Source organism: Anomaloglossus baeobatrachus, chromosome 4 (assembly GCF_048569485.1).
Source record: "Anomaloglossus baeobatrachus isolate aAnoBae1 chromosome 4, aAnoBae1.hap1, whole genome shotgun sequence".
Lineage (NCBI taxonomy): Eukaryota > Metazoa > Chordata > Amphibia > Anura > Aromobatidae > Anomaloglossus > Anomaloglossus baeobatrachus.
In genome coordinates, this window is record NC_134356.1 from 489,412,785 (window position 1) to 489,440,446 (window position 27,662).

The following is a 27,662-nucleotide window of genomic DNA, read 5'->3' on the forward strand; positions in this document are numbered from 1 at the left end:
CGTTTTTACCGCATTTTAGCCGTGTTTTTACCGCGATTTACATGCTTTTTCACTGCTTAAAGTCAGATGGGTTTTGACTACAAATACAATGCTAAATAAAGTTTAAACATACAAACACTATGGAAAAAAAAAGGAAAAAAAATGATTAACAAATATGATTAAAATCATACACAAAATAGCTTATTTTATTAAAATGATAACTGTTTGCTAATATTTATGCATAAAATAACGTTAATTTCTTGTTTTTCATAAATTTAATTGTCGGGGGGCGTGTCCAGGATGCTGAGCTGAGTGGACATGGGGAAGAGGAGCTCCTGTTGACCCTCAGCTAAATCAGCACTTATCATAAGCACAAACCTACTCACCGGCTCTCAGGATGGGACCACGGAGGATTAAACCGTCGCAGCAGGCATCGGTGGCCCCCCCGCTGCACACCACGGCGCTGGATACTTTCTTGGGCCTGGAACAGGGTCCAGGGGAGGCCCTGACGCCATCTTTCCAGGAGCATGGAGGGGAAATGGAGGCACCGGCCCGGCCTGCTAAGCAGCAAGAGAAGGAGGAGTGGGTGAGCGGGGACACAGGGGAAAGTGGAGGAGTCCCTGCGGCAGATCCAACAGGGGATGCCTTGGCTCAGCAGCCCTGCACTGCATCGGATCCTCAGGCACAGCAGCAGCAGGCCCAGGAGCACATAGTGGCTGTGGGAGATAAGGTGGAGGTCGGGGGGCAGCCCTCCCCACTGCCAGGAGAAGAAGGGACTGCAGCCACAGCTGGTAATATCAGGGAACAGAGCAGCCTGCTTCCCCCCTCTGGGCCTCGGTGTGGAGATCAACCTCCCCAGCTTCCCCAGCACCAGACTAAAACTCCAGCGTCTATTACTGCAGGTGCTCACCTTAAAGGGCCAGACACCTTCTATAAGGACATGCATGATTTCATAAGTAAACTTCCTTCTAAAGAGGACTTTCAATGCCTCATACGTGAGGTTAAAGCAACTTGCAGGTCAGAAATAGCTGAAGTGAGGAGAGATTTGCAGCAATTGTCTGGCAGAATTGAATCCCTGGAGGAAGAGCATGACATCACCAGATCCCATGTATCAGAATTACACAAACTGGCAACATCGCAACAAAAAATAATGGAGGATATGCAGTCTCACATAGAGGATCTCGACAACAGAGGACGCCGTTGCAATGTCCGTGTGAGGGGGGTCCCAGAGTCAGATGGGCCCGAGGACACAAACTCCATACTACAATCCATCTTTAATGAAGTGTTGGACGCTCCCCCTTCTAACATCATCAAGCTGGACAGGGCACACAGGGCTTTACAGCCGAAGAATTTATCCACCCAACCCCGGGACATCATTTGTTGCATTCACGACTTCTCCACCAAAGAACTGATCATGGCTAAGGCTAGAATGAGGCGCACGGCACCTGTGTTCAATGGCATGGAAATCCAGCTTTTCCCGGATCTTTCTCGCATCACACTCCAGAAAAGGCGGCACCTCAAACCCCTCCTCACTAGCCTGAAGGAGCACCAGGTTCCATACCGCTGGGGTTACCCGTTTGCACTAACAGCGCGCAGAGGGGGTAAATCGGCGACCCTTCGCACTCCAGCAGATACCACTCTGTTCTGTGAAGCACTGGACATTCCAGCGGTCTGTATCCCAGATTGGGACTTGCAAAGGTTGGAAGGGCCGCCCCCTCCTGTGTGGTCCAAGGTGAGGGGTGGAGGGCGTGGGGCTTTGGGGGGGAGAGGAGGTAGGGGCCGCGGGTCGCCCCCCTCCCCGGCTCACCGTTGAGGACACTTCTTAACCTGGTTGGTGCCTATTTCTTATACCCTCTGAGTTCCAGTGGCTGAGCATGCTTTGTGATACTGTGACTCTCTCTACAGCAAGCCTCTGACTGTCCATTGTGTCATCTGCGGCCCTCTGGGTCTGTTGAGCTGCATAAGGGGGGGGGGCTGTAGCCACAATGATGCCGTGGGTGGTAGGGGGGTTGGCGGGAGCCCGGTCCCCTTACTTGGAGTTAGTGGTTGAGGTTTTTTGTTTTGTTTTTTTTTCCCTTGTTTCCTTTTGGCACGGGCCCGTGCCCACTGGACTGACCCCCGTGGGAGGGCTACTGGGGAGTGAGGTGGGTGGCTCTCTTAGCTCAGACGGGTTGGGGAACCTCCCTCTAGGTCTCTCCCTTCCGGGTTGACCCCCCGGGAATCTATGCCTAAGGTTTATGCATTTTGGTTAATGTTCTTAATTCATGTTCATTTCTATGTTTGTCCTTGTCTTCCCCCCTCCCCGATGTTTTTTCCTTATGTGTCCTTTCAGGTACCACCCCTTCTAGAGTCCCTGGGAGCTGCGGCCCTTTGTCGTATGGACCATCTCCTCTGGCCGGCTTCACAGGGGAAGTCATGCCCCCGACGGTATAGGTGTGCCATTAGCTTTTTCTTACTTCTAAGTTTTAGATATGACCCGCATTATCTCTCTTAACGTAAAAGGTCTGAATTCACCCCGTAAGAGGAAATTGCTGCTACAGGAACTGAAAACATCAGGTGCAGACATAGCCTTTATCCAAGAAACACATTTTGTGGAATCAAACACTTTCAAATTTGCGTCCCACCGCTTTCCCATCCATTACTCGGCTTACTCGGGCTCCAAGAGGGGGGGAGTTGCTATTTTAATATCCTCCAGTTGTCCTCTACAAATTACGGGTTCTCACTGCGATCCAGAGGGTAGATATGTGATTCTGGAGGGCCAACTGGGGGGATCCCCGCACATACTGGCCAACATTTATGCACCTAATGAAGGGCAGATACGCTTTCTTAAGAAAATACTCGATCTGATAGGCGGACTGGCACCGGCCTCTACGGTGTTGGGGGGAGACTTTAACATCCCTTTTTCGGAGGTGGCCGACAGACTCTCTGTGGGTGGACACCCTCCATCGGGTGCTTTGAAAAATTTGTCCCGGGACTTTCGTAGGCTCATTAGATCAGGGGCTTTATACGACGCTTGGAGGGTGGACCACCCGGGAGAGAAGGCCTTTTCCTTCTACTCGCATCCGCATCAGACGCACACCAGAATAGACTATTTTTTCATTGACTCACAGCTGCTGGGGCGTCTTGAGAGGGTGGAAATGGGATCCATTACGTGGTCAGACCATTCCCCACTCATAATGGACTTCAAGAAAGATGGTCCTCGACCTAGGCCTCAGCATTGGCGCCTTAATGAATCTCTGATCAAAAATCCCGACACTAGGGCCTTTTTAAATAAGCAACTGGTCGAATTCTTTCAGTTGAACACGGGCACGGTCACGTCGCCGGCAACACTCTGGGAAGCTCACAAGGCAGTGATGAGGGGACTATGCATTAGAGAGGGTGCCAGGGCTAAAAAGAATGCCACAAGCCAGCGGGACTCTATAACGGCCCATCTTAAGCTACAGGAGGGGAGACTGGCGGCTGCCCCATCACTGACTATTCTTAGGAGAGTCATCAGCCTTAGGGAAAAGTTGAGAGACTTGGCAATTGGCAGAGCAGAAAAATTGCTAACCTTTTCCAAACAAAGATACTATGAAAGGAGTAATAAGGCTCATACCTTACTCGCCAGGCAGCTTAAGGAGCGCGCTACATCCTCATGCCCTCAGGCTCTGCGCGACGAAAAGGGCACTATCCACTATCACCCCGCTTCAATAGCTGACATTTTTTTCAATTACTACAACAAGCTTTATAACCTTCCGGTTCCCCCGGGCATGGCTTCGCGCGGGGCTGGGGCACTTGGGGACTATTTTTCGGCCCTTGAGCTCCCTTCACTGCCTTGCGGAGCAGCCGCGGCTTTGAATGAAGAGATTACTACAGAGGAACTGGAGCAAGTTCTGGAAGCCCTGCCTGGCGGGAAGTCACCGGGCCCGGACGGCTTTACTTATTTTTATTACAAGGTGTTTGCGGCGGAGCTCCTCCCACACATGGCCGCCTTGTTTAACTCTTTCCTTCAGGGTGACCCTATCCCTCCATCCATGCTACACTCCCATTTAATCCTCCTGCCCAAGCCACCCAGGGACCCATTGGACTGTGCTAATTATAGACCAATAGCCCTTTTGAACTCCGATTTGAAGATGTTCACCAAGCTCTTGGCGGCCAGGCTTAATCGATGGTTGCCCCAACTCGTGTATAAAGACCAGGTGGGTTTTGTCCCTTGCCGTCAGGGGGGGGACAACACCAGGAAGGTCATAGACCTGGTGGATGTGGCAAATCGGACGAAGCAACAGGCGTTGATGTTGAGTCTAGATGCAGAGAAGGCTTTTGACCGCCTTGCGTGGCCTTTTCTCTTCAAGACAATGGAGGTCTTTGGGATCTCGGGTGGCTTTATGCGGGCCTTGAAGTCCCTGTATAGCGCTCCTACGGCCTCTATCAAACTCCCCCTCCACATCTCTAAGCCTTTTCTCATCTCCAATGGCACCAGGCAGGGGTGCCCCCTGTCCCCCCTCCTTTTTGCGCTATGCATAGAGCCCCTCGCGGCCTCGGTCAGGAGCAACCCAGACATCTCGGGGGTCCTGGTCAGGAATAAACCGTTTAAAATCTCACTTTTTGCCGACGATGTGCTCATTACACTTACTAACATCCATGTGTCCCTTCCAATTTTAATGTGCACCTTGGGTAGGTACGGGAGCCTTTCGGGGTATAAGATCAACTCTAGCAAAACGGAGGCAATGCCCTTGAATCTCGACCCGGTGGCCCTGGATTACCTGCGTTTGAATTTTAAGTTTCGTTGGAAGACAGATGCGGTCAAGTACCTGGGGGTTAACCTCACATCTACTTATGATTCCCTCTATAACCTTAACTTCCCCCCCCTTTTCCGAGAGCTGAGAACTCTTTTGAGCAAGTGGTTGCCCCTCCCTCTTTCGTGGATGGGGCGCATTGCGGTGGTTAAAATGAGCTTGCTCCCAAAATTATTATATTTCTTTGAAACCCTCCCAGTTAAGGTACCAATAAAGGAGCTGAAGTCCCTTCAGGCGGCTATCCTTAGATTTATTTGGTGTAACAAACGTCATAGGGTGGCCAGGGAGGTGTTGATGGCTCGGAGAAACAGGGGGGGGCTTTCTGTCCCGGACATCCTAAAATACTATTGGGCGGCCCATCTTAGGAGGATCCCCTGTTGGGTGTCCCTTTGGGCATACAACAGGTGGACTGAGATTGAAAAACTTTGGCTGGCGCCTATACATCCAAACGCGCTCCTGTGGCCCCCGGCCCGGTGTGATTCGCCCCCCCCTCTTCTTGGACCGATGCAGTTCACTAGGGACCTCTGGGCATTTTGCATTAGAAGATTTCCTTTGGCATCCCCCTGCTCCCCTCTGGTGTCCTTCATATACCAACCCTTGCTCCCAAGCAGTCTGGAGTCGGACATGGTGCACCCCTGGCTCAAGGCAGGTCTATTCAGATTTGCAGACATTATAGATGGAAGTACAATGCAGATCCATTCCTTTGAGTACCTTAGAGATAAATTCTCTCTCTCTAATCGAGAGTTTTTCCAATATCTGCAGATCAGAGACTTGGCTGGCTCCTTGTTTGGCAGGGCAGGGGCCTCGATTCCCACAGATTTTGAGAAAATTTGCAGAAGGGGCACTGATACTAAGGGGCTGATTTCGGAAATTTACATTTTGCTTTCTGATTCACGGGAGGGGCCCGAGGGGTCTTTTCCATACATGCGGAAATGGGAGTCTCTATTGGGAAGGCGGATACTTCCTCAGGAATGGGCAGCAATCTGGGGAAACGCCGCCAAGACGTCAATATGCACACTATATAAGGAAAATATCTATAAAATTTTGCTATTTTGGTACCACACTCCAGATTTCCTTCATGGCATAGACCCCTCCATACCGGCTTGTTGCTGGAGATGCGGGGGAGGCAGGGGCACCATTCTGCACATATTCTGGTCCTGTCCAGGGATAGTCCCCTTCTGGGAGCGGGTTAGAGGGTTGATCCATAAAGTACTATATATAGAGGTTGATCTTGATCCCCTGATCTATGTTCTGGGTCTTGGGAATGGGGGATTGGGAAAAACGGCCTCTAAGCTTTTGTCCCACATCCTTACGGCGGCCAGATGCTTAATTGCAAAGAATTGGAGGCAGCCAGGGACACCATCACTCCAGAGCCTCAAGTATAGATTACTGGACGTTAGACGCATGGAACATCTCACGGCACTATTGCATGACACAGTTGACCGCTTCCAGGCCGTGTGGGCACCATGGGACTACTTTGCGGGACAGGAGGATCTGTGAGACTGAGGCCTATGGGTCCTATGGAAGGAGCATGGACTCTTGAAACGCTTCCCTCTTCCCTCCTATTTCTCCTCTCCCCTCCTAACCCTCCTCACCTGTCCTGTCATTGTTTGTCTAGGTTCGATAAGAATTGTGAATTTTATGTTTTATTTTATGTATGAAAAACGTAAATTGAAAATCTCAATAAAAATTCAAAGTTTAAAAAAAAATTTAATTGTCGGACTTTGTGTGTGTGTGTGTAAAGGGACATATCATGCCCTTAATATTTTTTCAAAAACGGATGCATTTATTTTGTCCAAAATGCATGTTTTCTGCATAAAAAAAGCATGTAAAACGCTAGAATTTTGAAGAAGTTTTCTCATTGATTTCAATCTTAGCAAAACGCTGCCAAAATGGCAAAAACAATTGACATGCTGCTTCTTTAAACGCTGAGTTTTTGCCAAATTTTCTGCAACTAAAACGCTGCATTTATAACAGCATAGTGCGCACAAGAAATCCCAATTTCCTATAGACTTTGCTTGAAAATCAAAACGCATGCCTTTTGGCATTAAAACGCTGCAGTTCAAAACGCTGCGGAAGCGCAGGTAAAAACGCAAAGTGCGCACATAGCAGGTTTTTTGGCAAATAACTGTAAGGCTAACATTAAAGTCAATGGAGCAGTGATTGGTTGCTATAGGCAACGAAAGACATTCTTAATATAAGAAGCTTATGTGTGAGATAATATGATTTCTGTGGAGAGACAGATACTGAGAGAGAGAAAGAGACTGCCAGAGAGAGAAAGAGACAGCCACAGAGAGAAAGAGGCAGCCAGCCAGGGAGAGAAAGAGACAGCCAGCCAGGGAGAGAAAGAGACAGCCAGCCAGGGAGAGAAAGAGACAGCCAGCCAGGGAGAGAAAGAGACAGCCAGCCACAGAGAGAAAGAGGCAGCCAGCCAGGGAGAGAAAGAGACAGCCAGCCAGGGAGAGAAAGAGACAGCCAGCCAGGGAGAGAAAGAGACAGCCAGCCAGGGAGAGAAAGAGACAGCCAGCCACAGAGAGAAAGAGGCAGCCAGCCAGGGAGAGAAAGAGACAGCCAGCCAGGGAGAGAAAGAGACAGCCAGCCAGGGAGAGAAAGAGACAGCCAGCCAGCGAGAGAAAGAGACAGCCAGCCAGCGAGAGAAAGAGACAGCCAGCCAGAAAGAGAAAGAGACAGCCAAGCCAGGGAGAGAAAGAGAGACAGCTAGCCAGAGAGAGAGACAGCCAGCCAGAGAGACATCCAGCCAGAGAGAGAGAAAGAGACAGCCAGCCAGAGAGAGAGAGACAGCTAGCCAGAGAGAGAAAGAGACAGCCAGCCAGAGAGAGAGAGACAGCCAGCCAGAGAGAGAAAGAGACAGCCAGCCAGAGAGAGAGAGAAAGAGACAGCCAGAGAAAGAGAGAAAGAGACAGCCAGCCAGAGAGAGAGAGAGAAAGAGACAGCCAGCCAGAGAGAGAGAGAAAGAAACAGCCAGCCAGGGAGAGAAAGAGAGACAGCTAGCCAGGGAAAGAGCCAGCCAGAAAGAGAGAAAGAGAGACAGCCAGCCAGGGAGAGAAAGAGACAGCCAGCCAGTGAGAGAAAGAGACTACCTGCACATATACACACACAGCTCTACAACAAGCACATTTCCTTACACACTATACATTACCACGTCTTGCAGCTCTTCATCGGTGCAGAGCAGGTGAGAAGACACTAGGAGCTGCACGGAGGCTGCTGAAGCTGAATAACAGAACCTGCCACCTCACCGGTCATGTGATTAGGCTAGGTCCTTCACCTTCTCAGCCTCTGTTCTGCTCCAATACATTTCCTCCCCTGCTCTGCCCCTTCACATAGATCAGAGCAGAAAGAGAGGGCAGCTCTCTATGAGCGACCCGGGCCCCCCTCATTACTCCGATGGTGGGCCCCGTTCTGCTGACATGCTGCAGGGCGGGCGGACCACTCAGCATCTTTTAAATGTTTCATGCGGATTATAATGGGGCAATTTACTTTTTGTAGCATGGGCCACCTGGAGCCTCGGGCCCTGGGCGGTAGCCCAGATTGCCCTCATTATAATCCGCCTATGGGAATCATGTGTCGCGGGCGGGGAGGAGGGTGTCGGCACACTACGCTCACCCCTTCTGCTCGGGTCCGGCAGCTGCTCAGTGGTGGCTCGAGCTGTGGGCCGGATCCCGGGGTTTCTCGAGCGACACTCCTCGCCCGTGAGTGAAAGGGGGTTTGTTGGGTGTGGGGATTGTTATAGTTCGTGACGCCACCCACGGTTGTGGTGATTGCACCACCGCTGCTCAGTATGGGGGTCCCGGGGATGGTGATGTGGAGCAGCCAGGTGTTGTGTTGCCCCTCCGTGGGTAGGGGTTGGTGATCCCGGGGCCCAGTGAAGAGATGTAAAGTGTAGGGCCTGGTGGGCGCAGGGACGCGGGGGCAGCGCTGTGCCTTGCGGCACTGTGGTACTCACTCAGCCTGAGACGTGGACACAGTTTGTACGGTAAACCAAACGGCTGGTAGGACGGTCCCACAGACGGCTGCACCTGCACTCCCGGTAGGTGACGGTGATGTCCCTTTTCCTTGCACCTATGGTTGACTTGTGGTAGCGGTGGATTCCCTCCGGTTACCCGCTCCCCAGCTGCAATCTGGGCCGGAGGAGCTCTACACTTTGCCCGCAGGCGCTGGCCCTGAGAAACTGGTGCCGTGGCGGTGGCGGTGTCTCTCCGGTTCAGGTTGGGCTGTTGCCTTCAATCGGGACTTGGTTGTTGGGGGATCTACGTCCCCTTCACTGACGGATTTGGCAAATCTGGCGACTCCTAGCCTTGCCGGGGTCCGAGAGGCCCCTGCCCTGGTGCTGACTGTCCTTCGGAACACTGCTCCAGACCACCGGGCACACAGCCAACGGGGTCCTTCCAGGAACTTCCAGACGGTCCCCCTCCAGACAGTCACCGCCGTCGCTGACCTTGCTGATCTGGCCCTACACAAAGCTGGACCCTTCAGGCTTTCTTTCTCTTCTGTCACTTCACTTGCTTTCCTCCTTTTTCCACTTTTCTACTTTCACTTTCACTTTCTTAACTCCTTTACCTAGCTCCTCACTCCTGCTCCTCCCTGAGCTATCTCTCTTCTGCCTGGTTTTCCCGCCTCAAGAGTTGTGAGCTCCTTGGTGGGCGGAGCCAACCGCCTGGCCCACCCCCTGGTGTGCATCATCAGACTCCTGGAGGAAGGCAACAAGGATTTGTAGGTTAGCTGTGATGTGCCTACCTGGAGTGTGGGGTGTGGTGGTGTTGTGACCTGTGTCCCCGGGCTTGCCCAGGGCGACACATTCCCCCTTAGCAAAATGCAGACCGTCCGCGGGCTGCCGTCCTACACCGGTTTTATTTTTCTGAAAAAGGGGGTAACAGGGTTAAGAAAACATAAATAACATTTTTAATCATAACTCTTCCCAAGACGGGAGGCACATTTACTTAAACGTTGCAACGGTATACGGTCACGGTTTCCGCTCTCTCCCACCCAAGCAACCTGGCCCTGATGCTGCCCCTAAAACCCAGGCAGCACCCCTTGACCCACAGTCCGGCACAAGTTACCCGAGCGGGATCTGTCCTTCCCCTCCAGAGGGTGGCCACCGGTTCCTTTGGTGGCTGGGCCCTGGCCTGCTCTGCTCAGGGCCCTCCCTCCAACCTGCCTCTCCAGAGGCGGCATTGCGGAAACGGTAACGGTAACCAACATATTTACAAGCCACTTAACGTTTGTGGTGCCCTGCAAGTTCACGGGCTTGTCCATGGATAGTTCCCATGCAAATAAACTTTAAACGGTCCCCACGGGGACAACGGTGCCGGCTCCAGCCGGTTCAATCACTTGCAAATCAGGTAACACTTCGGTAATTTTCATTTTCCTTATCATTCTTCAAAACTTTTAAACAACAACAAACTTAAACTCACTGGTGGTCCCAACGGGGACGGTGCAACGGGCATCCGCTGCCCTACTCCGGTCCTCCAGGCTCCAGTGCTCCTTCCAAGGGAGGGGGCGCGGCGCTTGCTAGGGCCTCTGGGCTGCCCTTCAATCTAGCGTCCAGCGCAAACCACCCTCGCTCCCCAAAGAACCGGGTGTACTGGACGATATCACCCGGCATCAGATTACGGCCAGGATGCTCCTCGGGCAGGTGGGCATTCACATCCCGCCGGGCTACAAAAACTTCGGCCTCCAGGCCCGGCTCGTAGATGAACCCGTAGCCCCGGCGGACATCAAACCGCCTCACCTGCCCCACGTACAACGGTCCTCGGGCACGGGAGGTCGCCCGCCGGAGGTGCTCCTTCTCCCGGATCGCTCTGGCCACCAGTTCGGCCTTTTTCCGATCCCTCTCCTCGATCTCCAGGCCCAGCGGTACCGGCTCCCTATCCCAGTACGGCGCTGCTGCCAGCGCCGGCGCACGGGTCGGGCCCCGCGGGACATCCAAAACGTTACCCACTGTCAGGAAGGTGGGCGGCGTATCCCGCGGTGTCATGGCCTTGGGCGCTGCCTTGCAGCAACAACCCGGCGCCACCTCAGCCGAGGTGTGGGGGATGGGCATAGGGGCTTTCCGCTGCCTGGCCTTCGGCTCGGAACGGGTCATCGGCTCCGGCTCGGGGGGTTTTTCAAGGGATGCCTCCGGTTCTACTTTCGGCGTCTTCCACGGTAACACCTCCGGTGTGCCGCGGGCTCCGGCTACAGGTCGGCCCGCCTGGGCGGGGACGCTGGGTACTGCTACCGGTTGCTGTGGTAGCAGGCCTAGTGGCGGGGTCACGGCCTCCGGGACGGGTGGCGAGGGAGGCAACGGGGGGAGAGGGCTTGGACCGGGCCCCACAGCCGCGATGACTGGCCCTGCAAGGGCATCGGGACGTGGGTCACTCACCCTCCCTTTCTCCGCCTCCTCCTCGCGTCTCCGCACGGTGGCTACAACGTCCGCCATGTCGGCCTCCCACTCCTCCATGAGGAGCTGCATCCTGACCTGCAGCCTTTGATAGAGCTGCGCGGTTCGGACCTCCACCCACGCTGCGGTTCCAGGCGCGGGGGCTACGGTGTCGCGGGACGGCATCCACATGGTGGCTTCTCTGTTTGCTTCCAGGAACGGTATTCTTGCAAGGTCCTGGCGTCCCTGCTTTTATAGCCGCGACTACATGCCGCCAGCCGCCATCGCGTCCCCCTTAGCTGACCGCCGTCGCTGACCTTGCTGATCTGGCCCTACACAAAGCTGGACCCTTCAGGCTTTCTTTCTCTTCTGTCACTTCACTTGCTTTCCTCCTTTTTCCACTTTTCTACTTTCACTTTCACTTTCTTAACTCCTTTACCTAGCTCCTCACTCCTGCTCCTCCCTGAGCTATCTCTCTTCTGCCTGGTTTTCCCGCCTCCAGAGTTGTGAGCTCCTTGGTGGGCGGAGCCAACCCCCTGGCCCACCCCCTGGTGTGCATCATCAGACTCCTGGAGGAAGGCAACAAGGATTTGTAGGTTAGCTGTGATGTGCCTACCTGGAGTGTGGGGTGTGGTGGTGTTGTGACCTGTGTCCCCTGGCTTGCCCAGGGCGACACACATGCATGTGACTAACATGGTTTAACAAAATACCCACAAACCTCTGGTAGGTGTAACTACACACAGGGTACACAGGGATCTCAATAAAATGGAGGTCCCTGGCGCTAGAGAGAGGGGAGCCAGGTCACTACCTGAACTCACCTGTGGCTGAACCCTGCACTCACTGATGTCCCTATATGTGTTCTTTCATCCCATTGTCTATTATGTTCCTAAGCCCTCACTTGCCCTAAACTCACCCTTGCTAGAGAGCATGCCAATGAGATTGCTAGTCTCTCCCCTACAATACAGAAACACAAGGGTAGGAAAACAGACATGGGAACTAAACATGAAAAGGGAAAACACTGTAGGCAACTTCAGTACAGCTGACCCCACCACTGCACACAACATGACAAACTTCTTCCAGAGCAGGCTTCTGCCCACATAGGAATAAAGGAAGTAAAACAGCAGGTCCATACAAATAATATATAAGAAGTCTTCAGAGAGGGTGTTTGGACAACTTCTCCACCTTTACAAGGCACCTCTGGAGAAACCAAGGATAGCCAAGAAGCAAATGATGAAACTAATCACCAACCTACATACCTACTTGTAATGACAATTATAAGGCACTGGTATTCCATCAACTGTTTAAAAGTAAAGTTTGCTTTGGTTTTACTGCAACACCATGCCTATTGTCTCTTTTGTTTCCTCTGGGTATGCCACTGACAATGCAGCTATGAGGGAAAAGTAATTATCAGCGTCCCCCCACACATTCATCACCACGTACCCACCATTGCATCAGAGTGCTAGTGTGGCACCTCAGTGGTTTTGGGAGCCACAGTGACGTTGTTCTCATCACTGGGGGCAATGTCATGCTTGGAAACAGTGGGGAAATCTCTGCCAGGTACACTAACATACAGCACCACTTCCTCCTCTGGACCAGTAGGGTGAGCTCATAACCTGTGTTGAAGGGAGCCTCTCTGGATATATTGACTTGGAGGAGGGATAAGGGAGCAACAGGAAGCCAGATCTCAGAACAGTAGTACAAAGCAAAGAGAACGGTCGCTGTTTGAGAGCTGCTGCCCAGCTCTCCAGGACCAAGCACATAGAGCGGGACACCGGTGTCCCCAGCTACTGAGTGCTAATTGTCCAATAGTAACGCCAGAGGGCAGAAGAGTTCACCTCCTCTGGCCCACCTAAAATCCGTAGGTGAAGTGGCAAGAAAGAGCCTGGGGTCACTGCTACAGAAGTGGCACCCAGTACCGGCTTGCACTACCCGTCAGACGGGAGATTTAACACACTTAGAAAGAGGAACACTGTGCAGCTTCAGGCCACAGCGACCTACACCTGCGCATAGAAGGAGGTTTATACCCACCGGGCAGAGAGAAACTCCCCTGATGCTTCCAGGCTGACTGGGCCACTAACTCCAGGACTTCACCGAATACCAGTAAAAGGTAAAAGGAGATTTCAACTCCTGTCGTCCAGTTCTTGTCATCGCTCTCAGCCCTGCACCCCCAACGTATTACTCCATTCCACCGTCATCCTATCCCTGGGGCCTAGCTTCACCTGTGGGAAGCGAATCTACCCTAGTTGCAGAGTCATCCACCCCACAGGACAGCGACAGCAGCAGCGGCTGTTACCTGAACACATACCGCAGGTGGTGTCACGATCATCTAAACGACTTTTCCTTCCTACCACCCTCTATGTTTGCCTAGGGGTCACGAAACCGGGTCAGGCCACCCCGTGACGGCGCAGAGGATCTGCATCACTGGCCCGGCGATGGGACGGGGTAACCCCCACCACCCCAGGGTTCTACACTAGGCCCCGGGCATAGCCGCCACCGATGACACTAGGCATCTGATCTATACCTGGTGTACTGGGTTCCCCTGCGCACTGCACTAGTATCATTTCATGTATGGTATATCCAGTCTAAATGCTATAAATGTCTAAGGTAGCAATACTCTTTGAATAGGAGGGCCATGCTGTAGTTCTCTCCATAGTAAATGACCAGGAGTGTCAATACACAGGGTCTAGCACTTAGTTCACAACTTCCTGACCACTATACACATGAAGTTAAAGTGGACCAAGCTATGGTCCCTCATATGTGTCACGGAACAAGCGTCCCATCACTAAGGCCTCCAACACACATCCGTGCCGCCGGTACGTTTTTGCTCCGTTTTTGCACGTACCGGCGGCACGGAGACACGTACACCAATGTTAACCTATGGTAACAGGCACACACACGTAAAACCACACGGAACGTGTGTCCGTGTCGTTTGTACGTGTGTGCGTTTTTCCTCACGCATAATATGTCCGTGTTTCTTCGGCATCACGCAGTCACGGACCCGCTAAAGTCAATGGGTCCATGTCTGCACGTATGTGACAGGTAGCATGTCCGTGTGTTACCCGTGCCATCCATGTGCGTATTTAATCCAAACATCACCTACACTTGTTACCAATCCTGCAGGTCAATTAAGGTCATTAATTCTGGCGCCAATACCTCATATCCTGCCTCAATTGCTATCATGATTGCAGCTGGGCACCTTTCCTCTCTGCTCACAAAGTGAGCTCTCTGTACCCTACATTTTTGAAAATGGCTCCAAGGATAGACACAGAGAGGCTGATTGTGGATGTAGAGAGAGGCATCCTGAGCTTTGGGACACCCGTGTTGATAGATACCACGACAGGTTGATGGTGGAGAGAGGCTGGATGTCTGTGGCTGAACAAGTCTACCCCAGGAATGGATGGTCTCAATGCACCCCAGGGAAAAAAGCAAAATATGGTAAGTCTAGCCATTTTTGTGGCTCCGCTAATTACATAAATGTGTTGAATCATATAGGTGAAGGTGTTTGTTTTTATAATGTAAACTTTCACACATATATTACTGGTGCTGACTGATTTTGAGCAGCACATGACACCAACATACTTAAATGTATGTGAATGTTTATCCTTGCTGCAAATTGTTTATTTTGTTTTTGTTATTGATCATGGAAACATGACCTGTCATGCAATTTATGCACTTAACCCTGAATTATCATGTGTGTACCACCCCGTGCTTGGCTGCAGCCGAGCCGCTCGGATCCGGGCTCGTTGGTGGGTGGCTCGAGCGCCTCTGGACTCGGGGTCACTTCGCTCTGAAATGAGATGCTGGCGCTTTCGGTGGGGGGTTAGGTAGGTGCACGGCCGGAGTCGCGCTTGAGTTCGTGACGCCACCCACGGGACGTGGTGAAGGTAGAAACCACCGCTGCATTTACGGGGTACCCGGGTGAGATGGTAGTGCAGCCAGATGTTAACCCCTCCATGGGTAGGGATGATGGCCCCGGGACCCGTTGGGGATAGCTGGGCTGTGCAGGGCGATGTGCGAGGCCGGAGGGCACTGTTGTACTCACTGTTATTGACACACACAAGTCACTGGTAAACGAAGTTGATGCTGGTCAGTGCAGCCGGCTGCGGTCGGGTCCCCCACCCGGATGGTGGTCTCTGCCTTTCTCCTGCACCGTGTTGTGTAGCTGTAGACTGCCTGCGCTTCAGCGCCGGGAGTCCGCTCCCCGGCTTTGTGTATGTCGGGAGAGCCCGTTTTTCTGCAGGCGCTGGCCCATGGGATCTCTCTGCCTGTGCGGTGGCTTTCTATCCCCCTCGGTGGGCTGTTGTCTTCAGTCGGGACTTGGGTGAGAAAGGACCTATAGTCCAGACCGCAATCAGCTAATTAACTCAGTCCAGTGGATTCTGGACCTCGTTTCAGGGTCTAAGTACCCCCCTGTGTGCTCCGGTTTCCGAGTCGGTTCCCCAGGTCGGTACCGGTGGGCCACTACCCTGTCCCGGTAAACCACGGTTCCACCGAGCCGTCTTCCCGGGCTCCTGCAGGCTGAGGCTACCGCTTGTCTCCTAGCCAAGGTGTTCGGGCTACGAACCTCACACCTGTCAGACTGTCACCGGCCTGTCTCAAAGGCCTCACCTCCTCATTCCTCAACACTCAAACTGATCTCCCTAAACTGACTGTGTTTTCCTGCCTCAGGCCCTCTGAACTCCTCGGTGGGCGTGGCCAACCGCCTGGCTCCGCCCCCCTGGTGTGTTCATCAAGCACTGAGGGAGGTAACTAGGGTTTCTGTGGTTGGCTGATGACTCCTTTTTAGGGGACAGGTGTTGTGCGGGGGTCTAACTGTGACTACCTGGCTAGTCCAGGGCGTCACAATGTGCACTACCTTATTGCCAGGATGTACACATACCTGCATACATCTAATTCTTACTTGGGATGTGTAAACCCATGTCCACACTGCTATGACATTCTATGTCAACTATAGTTGTGTATGTGTTTGTACACAAGTATGGATAGAGGTTATGTATATCCTTTTAATTTACTTTTTCATATGTGAACAAATGGCATAACATGTAGTGGTGGACAATATAATTGCCTCATGTATTATTCTTATCATTTTTGTGCAAGAATACCCATTACATGTCTTACATTAGTTAATCTAATTCATGCAAACATGTGCATGATGTGTTGTTTATGTATTTCTTTTAATGCCTTAGTTATATCAAGTGCATTTGTGTATATTTACATGTTATGGTAAAATATTCCATCATGGCCAGCTTTACATTTCTTAATATTTTATAGTTAATTTTTTTTACCATAAAAATATCTTTAAGGCCATTAATGCTGTAATTTTTATTAATGTTTCATTACAGTGGATTTGGTTAAACGGCGCTGGCGGTCAGCAAGAGATCAATTCCGCCGTGAATATAATCCGGTTGCAACATCTGCTGCTGCCACAAAAAAAAAAATACATACACTATGATAGACTTAGGAACCTCCATAATTGGCATTAGGTAACTAAGTATTTTCAATGATACATTATTGTTTTTTTATTTAAAATTATAAAGATAAATTAACCATATTATTTTTTATTAACAGTACTGAAGATAACCTTGAGGACAGTGATGAGGCGCAGTCCGCTATGTTGTCTGCAACAGCCACATCAGTATCAGAGATGGAGCCTACATGCACATTTTGCTACGCTATTTTAATAGCAAACAGTGCTGAAAGTTAGTGGCATTCACAAAGTGTCTCCTATACTCCATTGGTGTCCCACTGGTGCCAAGCAAGTTCCACCACCTCTGCATTCTACCCTCATGCACATTTTGCTATGGTATTTTTATAACAAACAGTGCTGAAAATTAGTGGCATCCACAAAGTGTCTGCTATACTAATTTAGTGTCCCACTGGTGCCAAGCAAGTTCCAGCACCTCTGCATTCTACCCTCGTGCACATTTTTCTACGCTATTTTTTATAGCAAACAGTGCTGAAAGTTAGTGGCATTCACAAAGTGTCTCCTATACTCCACTAGTGTCCCACTGGTGCCAAGCAAGTTGCACCACCTCTGCATTCTACCCTCATGCACATTTTGCTATGCTATTTTAATAGCAAACTCAGGGAATTCCTTGCTGCATTTCATCATTAGGAGGGATAGAAAGTGAGGATTCCTTTACTGTCCTGGTATCCACAGAACACGGCCACTGTACCCACCTGCCCACTTTTGCCATGTTATTTAATTTGCCCAAAGAGCTGACACTTTTTCTGCCATCCTAAAATTGTCTGGAATACTAAGTTAGTGTTCCTTTGCTGCCAAGCAAGGTACAACACATGTGCATTCTACACTCCTTTCCATTTCTGGAATGCAATTATTAACTGCAAGTAGTCCAGCCAATCTGTGATGAAGGTGCAGGCGTGGATATAATGTTGCCTTCATCCAATGGTGGTTCTCTCGATGTCTGACAGCTCAAAAATACCATCTATTTCCACTTCCAAAACAAGTAACGACCTGCCAATCACACTCCTGCTTACGGGTAAAGGGGTGGAAGTTCAACGTGAAAAAGCATGTGTGACTGCTGTCCCCACAGTCACAGAGGATGAAGAGCACGCAGATGCACTTGATGGGGCAGGCGGTGGTTGCACAGCCCCGCTAGGCCGCATTGTAGCACAGTGAAATTCTCATCACGACTTATGCTTCATTTTAAGTCGTGTACAGGGTGGGCTCCCCAGTATGCAGCAAAACCACGCAACAGGAAAAGGACTCTAGGCAGTTGGGTTGATAAATGATTGTTTAACTTTCCCAAAACAAACAATAAGAACCATGCATAAAATTGAAATAATAGAACATAAATAATCTATTCAGTTGCCTACTACCTGCTAATCCCTCTGAGTAGCAGCAGTAATTGTGTGTGTGTGTGTGTGTGTGTGTGTGCGAACACGACTTACCAGTGGCGCATCACAAGAGCTTCCCAGTTATCTACCTAAACATAGACAAAACACATTACCCCCCCTGAATGCCCTTGTTAGCTGAAGCCTCACAGATAAGGCAGATGATAACAGTGTGAATGCAAACCACACAGCTCTGCAACACAGTCATGGAAATCTTGAAAAGCAACAGTCAATGCAAACACGTGTCTCTGTCCCTCTATGATTTAAACTGGATGTGACAATTTGACAGTGCAGAGGCAGCAAGTCTTAAGGTGGTGTCACACATAGCGACGCAGCAGCGATCTGACCTTATCAGGATCGCTGCTGCATCATTACATGGTCGCTGGTGAGCTGTCAAACAGACAGATCTCACCAATGACCAGCCCCCAGCTAGCAGCGACGCGTGGAAGCGTAACTAAGGTAAATATCGGGTAACCAAGGAAAGCACTTCTCTTGGTTACCCGATATTTACCTTAGTTACTAGCATCCGCCGCTCCACGCTGCCAGTGCCGTCTCCCTGTTCCCTGCACTCCTATCCAGAGTACACATCGGGTTAATTACCCAATGTGTACTCCAGCTACGTGTGCAGGGAGCAGGGAGCCGGCACTGGCAGCCTGAGAGCGCACCACTTAGCGCTGGCTCCCTGCACTCCTAGCCAGAGTACACATCGGGTTAATTACCCGATGTGTACTCCAGCTACGTATGCAGGGAGCAGGGAGCCGGCACTGGCAATGTGAGAGCGGCGGACGCTAGTAACTAAGGTAAATATCAGGAAACCAAGGAAAGGGTTTCTTGGTTACCCGATGTTTACCGTGGTTACAGCTTACCGCAGGCTGCCAGACGCCGGCTCCCTGCTCGCTTCAGTTCGTCGCTCTCTCGCTGTCACATACAGCGATGTGTGCTTCACAGCGGGAGAGCAACGTCCCAATAATGAAGCAGGACATTCAGCAACTTCGTCCAGGAGTGATTGCTTCGTCACTCCTGGACGAAGCATGGTAGCTGCGAAACGCGCGTCAGTGTTCGTGGAGGCTGCTGCACTGATACCTTCTTGGATTTTTTACTCTTTGGTAATATGAATTGTGCCTTGCAAACTTAACCTCACTGTCCTTATACATAATAACTTTTTATTTACATATCTTGTAATAGACTGACTATGACTCTTACTGCTAAGCACATATTTAATAATTATCTGTCTTACTATCCTGCTGGTATATGTTGGTGTGTATTTTTCACCACTAGTGCCGTGTCCCCCATGTGTATCATTCCATCCATCATCTGGGTGGTTCAATTTGATTCATTTTACCTAAATCTATTGTTAATAAAGCAATTTGAATTTTATACTGTGTATATTGCTTGTTTTGGCTGTAAGATTGGTGTTACGTCAGATTATCTGCTACACCCGCAAGCTTCAAACGGAACCTGAAAAATCATCTGTTCAGAAATGACTATAACCTTCAATGACACCAACACCGTGCGTAGCTGCCGCCCAACCTACACCACACCTACTATCTCCTCCCCAAAATACTTTACAATGTAATCCCGCAAGGGCTGGGCCCTCTTCCCTCTGTACCAGTCTGTGTATTGTTACTTGTATATGTATTCTGTATGTAACCCCCTTCTCATGTACAGCACCATGGAATCAATGGTGCTCTATAAATAAATAATAATAATAACTTCTTTGTCTGTACTCACTGCAGCTTTGGAGCAGACCTCTGATTCCAAGGCTATAGTGTGATTGAACAGCTCTGCAGACTCAACCATCTCTGTTACCCCATACTCAGCAGGGCTGGTGGAAACTTGAGAGCTGTTAGGAAGCAAGTGCGATTGGGTTGACACCACAGTGGAATGGAGTATTTGTGATATTGAACCTGAGGTGGAGGAGAGGCCACTTTATGGAGCTCTTGAGATCCATTGAAGCAGCTGCTGTTTTGGTGCCTCATCTACATTTGTTAGCGATGGTCGTGTCTGTGAAAAAAGTATCATATCAGATTATCCATGGGAAGAAGTACACCTGTTATTTTGGCTGTTATTTGTTGTTACGAATCGGTGCCGCCGTAAACGCAAGCAACCTGCTGCGGTTCAAGTTGCGCCCAGGCATCAGCTGCCATTTAGGGCTGTGCCTCGGGTTGTCCAGCTGGCTGCTTTCTCCTCCATGTCTAAGTGTGGAGAGGCGACTAGAGCGCATGCATGTGCCGATTTATCCCAGCAACAGCCTAACTCCAGTGTTTCGCCTACTGAGTATGCTCAGCCTGACTGTGCCATTCCTGAGGCTAAGTCATCATTTCGGGCTACAGCGCATGCTCGCACACTTAGTGCGAAAAGCCTATTTGCACAGGTACTTTCACTCCGTGCCGGGTCTAAGTCCTGTGTTGTGCCTAGACAGCATGCTGAAGCGGATAGTCTTTTTTCGGAGACTGTTGTTCATGCTACTGAGCATGCTCAGGCACTTACTTCATCAGAGGCTAGGTCGGGTAATGAACTCTTTGGCCCGGCCCCTGATGTAGGGGGCCCATATAGACCACAGGGCATCAGGTGTCCTGATGATGTGGCCAGGCTACTCCCAACTGGCTTGCAGAGGCCCGCTTCTATGACTTCTCACCTCATTATTGTTGGTCAGACGATGACTGGTGAGCTGTTTCGGTCATGGCAGCCATGAGGTCATCATTGAAGTGGCGGTTCCGAATAGGACGCTAGTTATGCCACTCATGACGTGTCACTCTTCTTTTGTCTCCAGGAGGTGCATTGTGGTCCACCCTGGTTTGGGGCGGACCCAGGTTATAAAAGGGGCTGGAGCCAACAAGAAGGTGCGCAGTCTTCTATTATGCTCCGAATGAGCACACCTCCATGTGTTGAACCCATTGCGGCTTTAGGCCAGAGGTAGGCAGGGATAGGGCGTCGATGCAGGCCACCACCAGAGTTGGTAACGCAGAACGGTTAAGACCAGCTCCTGTCCTACCAGTCCTGCTAGTGCAGCCCAGTGGGATTAACAGGCCTGCTGCTGATGATGCGTCTGCTGTCCACAGGTGTGGCCCCTACGCACATGGACAGCGTACCCAATGGCCCCTGTATTGTTAACATGGAGTTCCTGGGCTGGGTGGGCGTGTGGACCCTGTGATGCTAACAGGGCTCCCAGTCTCCAGATCTGAGTATCGTCTAACTCGGTTCAGGCTACTATTAGTTTCAGAGCCACCCAGCTCTGTATCCTCCACCTAACCTTCCAGTTGCCAACCTCTCCTTTTCCATCTGGGAGCACGGTGGACACCGACTGGCAATGGGGATATATACCTTTTCTCTTTCTTTTCTTCTTAATTTTTTTATATAGCGGTAACATAGTATATACCACCTTATTCAAATCTGCCAGTCCCACCAATACAGATGTTGTTTCTTCAGCAAATGTTACTTTTGCTTAACCACCAAACCCACAGACACAAACTTTTTTCCCCTTTCCAACACAGCTGTTCCCCTTTCCACCAGTATCTGTCCTTTTTCAACTCATTTTGTATATGACCAAAAGTGCAACTCTGCAGGGACACCGTACTCAACGCCGTCTCAGCACAGCAGCCAGCCCTCGGTCCCTCAGATGTGGACAAGTAAAAGACCATTTCCTCCCATCCATGACAAAGCGTTGAGATTCACTCTGTGCAGCACAGTTGTTTAGTGGAAAAGCAGATCTAAGATTGCGTACCACCTTCTGCTGATACTCCTGCATACATGCGTCCCTTTCTATGTCAGGAATTATTTCGCCAAATATTGTCTTATATCGGGGATCTAACAGTGTGGCAACCCAGTAGTCTGCATTACTTCGAATTCGTTCAATCCGAGGGTCATGTTGTAGGTAGTGCAGCAAGAAGGCGCTCATGTGTTTTGTGCTTCCAGGAGGACCAAGACCTTGGTGTGTTGGTGGCGGAGAGGTGAAAATCGTGCCTCATTCCTCTGCCCTCTCCCCCCAACCTCGCACAACCGAAATGGGAGCAAGCTCTCACTCATCTGCTGAGTCCTCCATGCCCATCGCCAGTTCGTCCTCCATTTCTTCATGGGCTCCTGCACCTTCCTCAACAGTTTTGCTGATACTATGCGCCCTTGTTAATCCCTCTCCCCCACCGTCCCATGACTGCCGCCTTGGTGCCACTGACCGTCTGGACCTTGGAGATCTTGTTATCCCTTCTGCATATGATTCCTCCTGTACTTCCTCCCCTTCCTCTTGTCCCAACACCTGACTCCGAATAATGCTTACAGTGTGCTCCATCATGTAGATGACCAGAATTATCACGCTGAGAATGGCATCGGCAGTGCTAAACATCTTCATCGACATTTGTAAACTGTGTAGAACGGTGCATAGGTCCTTTATCTGACACCACTCCAGCAGCGTGATCTGCACCACCTCTGGATCAAGTTAGCCCAGGGTATACGTCATAACGTATTTCAGCAGGGCTCGGCAGTGCTGCCACAGACGCTGCAACATGTGCAGATTCAAATTCCTGCATATCGGCACATCGCATTTCAGGCGTTGAACCGCCAGACCAAAAGACTTCTGGAGCAATGAAAGTTGTTGAGCTGCTGGGTGCGAACGATGGAAGTGAGCACATAGCGAGCGTGCCCACTGCACAAGGCCATGTAGGCCGGGATGGTGGTTTAAAAATTGCTGGAGAATCAGATTCAACACGTGAGCCATACAAGGCATGTGTGTCACATTGCCCTGACGAAGGCCCGCAGCCAGGTTTGCATCATTGCCGCACTCGGCTGTTAAGTCACCACCGGAGTCCACTCCATCAATTTGTACTCCGGTCGCCAGGTGACAACGTGTTCCTTTCGTGCATAGTGCTGATGACGGGAGAGGAGTCAATGCCAGCGGCACAGGTGGATGCAGGTTATGCTCACCCACTGGACTGCGTTACCTTGGCAGATGAAGAACCACTGGCTGAATGTCGGTGGTGCGTGTCTCACAGATGAAGTACCATCATTCAGCTACAACCAATGGGAAGACACCACACCCTTTTTTTTAGGCCCATCCTGTCTGCTGACCACTGCCAGACATAGCTATGAACCACTGGTTACTGTTACCCCCAGTTCTGTTTTGTGATTTTGTGTGCTTGTTTCCTGACTACTTTTCCTGCCTACTGTTTATGTACCTCGTTGGCTGATCCGCATTTCACCTTTGCTTGTTTTCTGCTTAAGTCCTGGTCGTCCCATTCTGTTCCTCTTCCTCAATTAATGTTTTGACCCTGCCTGACTACTATTCTCTGGAACTGCAGCCTTCCACAGGTATTGATCACCTTGGGCCCTGTGTAATTGGGGTTAAAGGGTTTCTGGGTTCTGGGGGTCCTGCTTGGTGAGTGGCTTCCTATGGCAGCTATGGGCTGTCAATAACTCCTTATTACCCCGATTGCCAACGCACCAGGGTAAATCGGGAAGAGCCGGGTACAGTCCCAGAACTGTCGCATCTAATGTATGCGGCAATTCTGAGCGGCTGCTGGCTGATATTGTTAGGCTGGGGGGCTCCCCATAACATGGAGCTCCCCATCCTGAGCATACCAGCCTTCAGCCGTATGGCTTTATCTGGCTGGTTTTAAAATTGGGGGGGACCGCACGCCATTTTTTTTTAATTATTTATTTATTTATTTCTATGCGTCATTTTATTTTTAACTTTAAAAAATAGAAAAAAATGTGCATCTCCTATTTTCCATATTGGAAACTGATACATTTGTTTGTTAAATAAAAATGTTTGTAATGATATATACATGTCTATTGTTTTACTATAACAACACAACTAGGTTTCAAACCAGATACAAGCGATGTCATTATACTGACATACTAATATATCATTTGTATTGACAAAGATAACCGATTCTACGGGATATTAATTGTAATTTGGTCCTAGTGTTCAAACCTTATGAATCCACAACATTAAATCCCTAATTTGAAGTGGATATTTTAACCCCTTCACGACCGCGAGCAGTAAAGTTACGTCCTATTTTAACGTGACTTAACGACCAGGGACGTAACTTTACTGCCTAAAGTTCATTTGATTGCCGTGGCCATGGCAACGGCTTTCAAATGATGTCCCCTACTGTTTCTTAGAGCATGGGACCTTTGCTTGACCCCTGGGGGTGGCATCACCACCCCCCTCGACGATCGATGTGATTGGCTGTTCAAATCTGAACCGCCAACCACATCGTTCGCACTAATTTCGGCAAAAATAATGCCTGAATTACTGCGATACTGTGAGATCCGGCTATGAGATGTCGTAGCAGCTACAGCACAACATAACTGGACCTCAAACATGTCGCCCCCAGCCCCTGCCACACTCATTGGAGCGATCGTGCTATGACGCGCAATCGCTCCAATTAGTGTGCAGTGGAGAGGTCTGATCTGAAGGTGGCCGCCCTCCCCAGGCCTGTGCTTGTCTGGGGAGCCTCCCCCAACATGTCTGCAGCGTGTAATGGCTGGTACTTGTGGTACCACGCCACTGCTGCTGCTGCCGCCGCCGCTGCTGATGTCACTGCTCCTGCTCCTGCTCCACGTGAGTACTGTGCTCACCTTGCAGCCCATGCGCGCTCCCGCGATGCCCCCTGCGCGCTCCCGTGATGCCCCCTGCGCGCTCCCGTGATGGCCCCTGCCCGTGCCTGCCTGCGATCTTCCCCCCCACGCCCGATCTTCCCCCGACATCCCAATCTGCTCCCCCCGCGATCTGACTGCCTTCCCCATTATCTCTATTCTGCTTCTGCAGCTCCTTCTCCGGTATCCCCCTCCCCCTCTGCTCTCGCCCTACCCCTCTGCTCTCCCCCCGACGTCCTCTTACCTGTCTTCACCGGGTCGTCCGAGGTCTTCACTGGCCCGATCACATCTGCCTCCATCGCTGGGTCCTTCCTGGGTATTCTGCAGAGCTGTCCAACGTCCTGCCTGCTGCTCCAGTAAAGCTGTCCATCTCGCTTGCCTTCTGTTCCTCTTGCAGTTCTTCTGGTCAGTGATCCTCCTGCTAATCCTCTGGGTATTGTGAGTATAACTTTTTTTTTTTTTCTTTCTGTATCCCTTGTCCATTTTTACACCTCATCCGTCCGTGCGTCCCGTCGAGTGCTGATCAGGGATGCAGATAACGTATCTGCATTCATGGTCAATTTTTGGTGTGACTTTTTTTTTTTTTTTCTTATCCCCGACGCTTTTTGTATCTCATCCGACCGTGCTCCTGCAGTGGCCTGATGTCTCGCACCGTGTCTGTGCGTTTGAAAAGTCAAATGGCGTTCCTTCTCTTCTGAGCCCCGCCATGCGCCCAAACAATTACTTTCCACCACATACCTGTCTATATATAGAGGTATCTGCGTACTCAGGAAAAATTGCACAATACATTTTATGGTGCAGTTTTTCCTGGTACCGTTGTAAAAAAAAAAAGCTACCTGACTGATGCAAAAAATTTTTGTTAAAAAAAAATTAATTTTCACGGTTCAACGTTATCAACTTCTGTGGGGCCCCTGGGGGTAGAAGGGGCTCACCAAACATCTAGTTATATTCCTTGAGGGGTCTAGTTCCAAAATGGGGTTATTTGTGGGGAAGCACCACTGTTTAGGCACCATAGGGGGTCTCCAAACGTGACATGGCGTCCGCTAATGATTCCAACCAATTTTGCTGTCAAATGGTGCTCCTTCTCTTCTGAGCCCCGCCATGCGCCCAAACAATTACTTTCCACCACATATAAGGTATCGTTGTACTCAGGAAAAAATGCACTATAAATTTCATGGTGCATTTTTTCCTGATACCCTTGTGAAAAAAAAGCTATCTGGTTCAAGTAACAGTTTTGTGGTGAAAAAAATAAAATTGTGTTCATGGCTCAACATAATCAACTTCTGTGGAGCCCCTTGGGGCTCGCTAAACATCTAGATAAACTCCTTGAGGGGTCTAGTTTCCAAAATGGGGTCACTTGAGGGGGAGCTCCATTGTTTAGGCACCTAAGGGGGTCTCCAAATGCAACATTACGTCAGCTAATGATTCCAACCAATTTTGCTGTCAAATGGTGCTCCTTCTCTTCTGAGCCCCGCCATGCGCCCAAACAATTACTTTCCACCACATATGAGGTATCGTCGTACTCAGGAAAAAATGCACTATAAATTTCATGGTGCCTTTTTTCCTGATACCCTTGTGAAAAAAAAGCTACCCAGTTGAAGCAACAGTTTTGTGGTAAAAAAAAAACATTTTTTCTTTTCATGGCTCAACGTTATGAACTTGTTGAAGCCCCCAGGTGTCCAAAGTGCTCACCAAACATCTAGAAACATTATTTGAGGGCTCTAGTTTCCAAAATGGGGTCACTTGTGGGGGAGCTGCATTGTTTAGGCACCTCAGGGGGTCTTCAAACCCGACATGGCGTCCGCTAATCAGTCCAGCTAATTTTGCGTTCAAAAATTCAAATGGCGCTCCTTCCCTTTCGACCTCTGCCGTGCGCCCAAACAATTGATTTTTACCACATATGGGGTGTCCGCGTACTCAGGAGAAAATGCACAATAAATTGTATGGTGCACTTTCTCTTTTCTCCCTTGTTAAAATGAAAATTTTATGGCTAAAGTAACATTTTTGCGTTAAAAAGGAAAATTTTCATTTTTTCCTTCCACATTTCTTTGGTTCCAGTGAAGCACCTAAAGGGTTAATAAACTACTTGGATGTCGTTTTGAGCAGTGTGAGGGGTGCAGTTTTTAGAATGAGGTCACTTTTGGGTATTTTCTGTCACCTAGGCCTCTCAAAGTCACCTCAAATGTGATGTGGTCCCTAAAAAAAATATTTTGTAAATTTTGTTGGAAAAATGAGAAATTGCTGATGAATTTTGACCCCTTCTAACTTCCTAACGAAAAAAAAAAAATTTCGAAAATTGTGCTGATGTAAAGTAGACCTGTGGGAAAAGTCATTTAGTATCTATTTTGTGTGACATATCTCTCAGATTTATGGGCATAAATTTTCAAAGTTTGAAAATTGCGAAATTTCCAAACTTTTCACAAATAAACGCAAAAAATATCGACCTAAATTTACCACTAACATGATAGTACAATATGTCATGAAAAAACAATGTCATAATCGCCAAGATCCGTTGAAGCATTCCAGAGTTATAACCTGTCAAGGTGACACTGGTCAGAATTGCAAAAAATGGCCCGGTCATTAGGGTGTTTTAGTGGCCGGGGGTGAAGGGGTTAAAAATAGTACACATACCGTAAAGTCACCAATAAGGGTTCCTTGGGGGAGATGCTGAGACGCATACAGGTGTCCTGATGTTGAAGATGGTGACGCACAAGGCCCAGGATGTTAGCAAAAGACGTTATGGATAATCGGCAGTAGGCATGGAACTTCGACGGATATTTCCTGAATTCTCCATATAAAGTGTGAAAATGGCCATGTGAATTTCGAAGCATGACTAGGGGGTGGATCCACATCCTTTTTTCAAAAGTCGTATTACATTCTAGCATATGGCGCTTTAAACCAAATCTCCTTGAGATCAACCATAGTAGATACATAGTTGACTCATTTGACAGAGACATCTTTGTGAATGTCTATTGAGCAAAATAAACCCATTTTACTGAGTTTAAATAATGTCTCACAGTTGTAATTATGGCAGCTAATAGTCCAATTAGACACACCAGTATCTCATGATGATGCTTTGT